The sequence below is a fragment of the Bos indicus x Bos taurus genome, chromosome 10, assembly GCF_003369695.1.
Source record: "Bos indicus x Bos taurus breed Angus x Brahman F1 hybrid chromosome 10, Bos_hybrid_MaternalHap_v2.0, whole genome shotgun sequence".
Classification (NCBI taxonomy): domain Eukaryota; kingdom Metazoa; phylum Chordata; class Mammalia; order Artiodactyla; family Bovidae; genus Bos; species Bos indicus x Bos taurus.
Genome location: NC_040085.1, coordinates 73,148,850 through 73,153,866, shown reverse-complemented (window position 1 = coordinate 73,153,866; position 5,017 = coordinate 73,148,850). Strand labels below are relative to the sequence as shown.

The 5,017-nt window shown below is 47.4% G+C and overlaps 1 long non-coding RNA gene across 1 annotated transcript; it reads left to right on the top strand.

The window, feature by feature from the left end:
- Positions 1-681: 681 nt before the first annotated feature.
- On the top strand, positions 682-4,794 carry LOC113899007. Its single transcript, XR_003512807.1, has 2 exons — positions 682-4,155; positions 4,259-4,794. It is a non-coding gene; the product is annotated as an uncharacterized LOC113899007 (long non-coding RNA).
- Positions 4,795-5,017: the final 223 nt, after the last annotated feature.

Below are 5,017 nucleotides of genomic sequence, written 5' to 3'. Positions count from 1 at the left end.
TCATTCTCGAATTTTCTCCCATCCTAGATGAGCTTTGCTGTTTCCCTATCTTACAGAGGAGGTCTAGGGGCAACCAGTCTCCAGTTGCGATTTACCACATCACTTTTTTGTTTCAATGTGAGCAGAAGACCCTTCTCTTTAGCAAGAATTTGTGATGATTCAGGTGCTCTTTTGTGCTTTAATGAGATTCTGGATGTTGTTAGAGCCCAGCCCCTCCAAAGGCCATCCACGAAGAGAAATTAATGTTCAGGAGGAAGAGATTTCGGGGGAAAGATGGGGTTATAAAGAAGAAAGTATGAGATACCATCTCAGCCAAGACTTAAACCAACTGGCTCATGGCTCCTCATGGAGGAGGGTTGTGAGATTTTGGCCTTTGGCAACCTGGGTTTAGGGCTGACACCATCTCTCCCTTCTACATGCAGCTTTATTTATTCCCGGGGCCTTCCACCTTTGACCCTATTTCCTTCTCTTGAGATTAAGCCTGAGTCCCTAGCTGTAGTTGCTCTCAGAGGGTCTGACACCACCAGTTCAGTTCAGTCGCTCAGTCGTGTCTGACTCTTTGTGACCCCATGGACTGCAGCACTCCAGGCTTCCCTGTCCATCACCAACTCCCAAAGCTTTCTCAAACTCATGTCCATTGAGTCAGTGATGCTATCCAACCATCTCATCCTCTGTCGTTCCCTACTCCTCCTGCCTTCAGTCTTTCCCAGCATCAAGGTCTTCACCACCAGGTGAAATCCTTTTCCTTTTGAAAACTCAGTTGGCCTGAGAATTGACCTGGTTAGTTCTTCAACTTCTTATTGGACACCTACAATGAGCTGGGGACCAGGCTAGCTACTGGGGTCCTCACAGCTTGTCAAGAGACAGGCGTTGAATGTTCCTTCATGCAGATAGTTGTATCAGTACAATGCTGATCAGGCCTCCAAAAGAGAAGCCTCAGTCTGACAGAGGAGCTGACTCATCTACAGGGATAGGCGAGGACTCCCCAGGGAAGAGACACATAGCACAGACCTGAAGGCCAAGTGCTGATGCTCTCAGCGGTGGGCTGACTTCTTACTGTCCAGAAAGACGGACGTTGATTGTGTTCTGTGAGACACCGAGATGGGTAGAACAAAGCCAGCACACAGTGGGTGCTTTAAGGAACTCTTGATGCATGAAGTCTTCCAGGATGTCAGACCTAGTAAGCCCACCCTAAAGGCCAGGCTGGATGTTCCAGGGCACCCCCTGCCCCTTTGGGAACCTGGAGTTAGGAATCCTGTTTGGGTAACAGTCATCCCTGCCGTACCTGTGCCCACTGCCATATAGCAGCTCACTGCCCTCCTCTCTGTTTCCAAACCATCAGTCCCTGCAGGGCCCTGCCAGCGTTCCAGCTTCACTCCCAGAGTCTTTGGTCCTTGGCCAAAGACCCAGCTCCACCAACTTGTCCATTGCTTCATTCTGGTGATATGCTTTCTTGGTGTGGGCAGAGGTGTCCTTTCGGTGCCACACTGTTAGTCTAGTCTGGCTTCTTGCCTCTGTCACAATCACACTTTCCAAACAGAAAGAAAATGTTCTGGTTTATAAGGGTCCACTGATGATGAAGGCCGACTCTTCTTAGTTACAGTATAAGGTTGTATTCGTTCCTGTGGCTACTGCAGCAAATTACCACAAGCTAGCTAGCTGAAGATAATGAAATTTATTCTTTCACAGCGCTGGAAGTCAGAAGTCTGACATCAAGGTGTCAGCAGGACTTTCTTCTGGTGGTTGTAGGGGAGTATCGTTCTTTGTCTCTTCCAGCTTCTGGTGGCTGTTGGCACGTCTTGGCTTCCTAGGCTTGTGGTAGCATCACTCCAGTTTTTGCCTCGATGGTCACATGGCCTCTTCCCCGTCTGTGTCTTCTCCTCTTCTAAGGACATTTTTCACTGGACTTAGGGCACATCTAGGTAATCCAGGATGATCTCATCCCAAGATCCTTAACTTAATTACATCTGCAAAGACCCCTTTTCCAAATAAGGTCACATTCACTTGTTCCAGGGATTTGAATGTGGCTCTCTCTTTTGGGGAAGGGGTTTTCCAGATGGCTCAGTGGTAAAAAATCCACCTGCCAAGCAGGAGACATGGGTTCGATCCCTGGGTCTTAAAGACCCCCTGGAGAAGGAAATGGCAACCCACTCCCAATATTCTTGCCTGGGAACCCCATAGACAGACAAGCTTGGAAGGTCACAGTCCTTGGGGTCACAGAGTCAGGCCTTAGCGACTAAAAATCAACAACAACATGGTCTTTTGGGGAGCCACCCAAGGGCTCAGGAGGGAGATTTCTTCTGAAGCCCTGTATCCTAAACCCATGTGAGGAATTCCATTAAGAGTAAGAGCTAGAAGTGCAGTGTAGGTAACCTGGGAGAGAACTCAGACATTTAGGTTGGGATTGGAGCTGTCCATCCCAAGACCGCCTGTAGCTGCAATTGGGTTTTCTGTTCAGATGCAGACCTGACCACTTCACTCCCTACTCCAGACTCTTTAATGATTTCCCATTACCTTTAGGATCAAGTTCACCGCCTCGGCGAGGCTTACACAACCCTCTGTGGTTTGGCCTTATTTCTCACCTCAGTCTTGCACAGTCCAGGAAGAATGACTTGTGGTTCCCCTGGCATGTCCCCACTCACTGCCTCTGGGCCCTCAGCCCTGTGTTCCTCTTCCTGGAATGTTCTTACCCCTTCTCTTAGCCCAACTAGATGACAGATGAGCTCAGTTATAGCCAGCATGGTTGGTCTCTGTTTACTTCATGCTCTCACTGGCCCCAGCTCTCGATTTAGTTCAGGCAGACTCAGGATGGGAGCTGTCTCCCTGGAAACCCTCAGCGTGACAGCTGCCAGCAGCAGTAGCTCAGTTCTTCCGGAGCTGTCCACGCAGCAGACCTTCATTCATTCGTTCACCCTGCAGCACACCAGGTCCTGTGCTAGGCCTACACACACCAGTGAACAAAACATGCTCATCTCCGTCCAGTAAACCCTTCTTGTCCCCTGGAGCCCCAGAGGACTTTGGGTTCCTGTTGTTTTCTCCAAGTGTTCTTTGGCCTTTCCTTTGACACCGTAGGTGACCCTCACAATTTTCCGATTAATCCCTTCTTAGTTTGTGTTAGTTGATTCTGTTGCTTTTAACCAACCCTTCTCCCACTCTCTGCAAAGCAGTGAGAACCTTCTATGTTGACAGTCAAGAACCCTGCTACACACCTGACTTCTTTTAAGCATCAGCTGTCACCTGTAATCGTATCATTAGCCGTCACACTCCTCCTTCCTGATTCGTGAGATGTTACTCATGCCTTGAGCTAATACCCCCTTATCCAGTCTGCACCCCACCTCCAGGAGACCTCACCCATGACAATCTATGCCTGCCAGCTCTGCACCTGCTGGGAGACTTAGGTTGACTGCTGAAAGCTGAGGAAGCTCCAACATGGGAGTGCCCCAAACTAGGCCCTTCTTTTATAAACTAAGAAGTGCAAATAACAGTCTTTCTAATTTTGTGCATATTCCAGGGTTCAGACCTGTTCCAATTGGGATTCATCTGCAGTAGGGTCTCTAGGAAACCTTTAGGGCTCTGAATTGATATTAGCCCCATTTTCAGATGGGGAAACTGAAGATCTCTAAATCCTTTAGAGATAGGCACAAGTCTGCCTGCCACATCTGGGTGGACAGGTAAGGACATCTACTGCCCATTACCCACCTGGCTCCCCCATGGGCTGCTCCTTGGGACAGTCTCTCTTGCTGGACCAAAGTCAAGGGTCAAGGCAGAAGACAGAACCTTGTCTAGACCACTTCAACACCAAAGAACAAGTCTCTTCCTTGGATCACTTGAGAAATGAGAACAAAATGACATTAGGTGTTATTTCGCTGACTTTCACTCGGTCTGTTCCCCTAGGGTCTCAGGCCTGTTGACCAGCAGGACCAGATGGTACCTTTTGTAGGAATATCTCATCATTTCTGCTTCTGTGCAGGCCTTGGCGACCCTAAGAAACAAATCCTCGTCTCCTTCTGATTGACCTATCTGTGATCCTGTCTAGCTATCCATACTTTTCCTTCCTATGACTCTGCTGAAGGCACTTGGGACCGAATCCCAGATTACATTTCATGTCCTTGAGATGCCTGCTGACCTTGTTGTCCACGAGGAGGGAAGATGAAGGTAAGGGAGAGGGGAGGGAAAGCTCAGAACAGGACATGGAAAGACCAGATCACTCTACATTCATGATACTATTTGTAACCAGGCCCTTTCTCACTCTTTCCAGAAGGTGACCATCTGCACTCTGTGTTACCCTGGCAACTTTCTAATTGTTCAGCAGAAGATGCAACATCCCAGGCTTTGGAGTCATTAGACCTGAGTTTGAATCTCAGGGCCCTGACTCACTTGGATGTGTGATGTAACCTGTCTATGCTTCAGTCTCCCATCTGAAAATGGGGCTAATATTAGTCTGCACCTCCCAGAGTCATGGGGATCAGATGAGACAATATTTGTCAAGTGCTTGGCATGCAGTTGATGTCACATATGAGAAGAAATATTCTTTGTTGGTCTCATAAGTCAAATACAAGCAGATGTCACTCCACCACATATTTCTGGGTGGAATATGTGCTGATCTGGTCATGGTGGCCAAAATCATGGGCTTTGAATGCTCCCAATCTGAACTGGGTCACTTATTATCAATGGAAAAGCACATAAACCTCTATACACACAAGTTTTCTCATTTGTAAAGTGGGAATGATCTAACGTACTCTAAAGGATTATTCTGAAAATTAAGTTAAATAAAATTATGTGTCTAAACACTTAGTACAGGTCCCTGATTCCTTACTCTAAACCCATGGGATTTTGTGAGACTTTCTGGATTTCAGAAAAATAATAACATTTAAATGCTGTATATTTTGTAACACCTGAACCAGGTATGAGTCGGCACCCCGTAGTCAAACACATTATTGTTTCCACAGGAAACCTATAAATATCACACTAAGTGGGGTAAATAAGTTCTCACCTTGTGAGACAAGTAGGGCAAGTA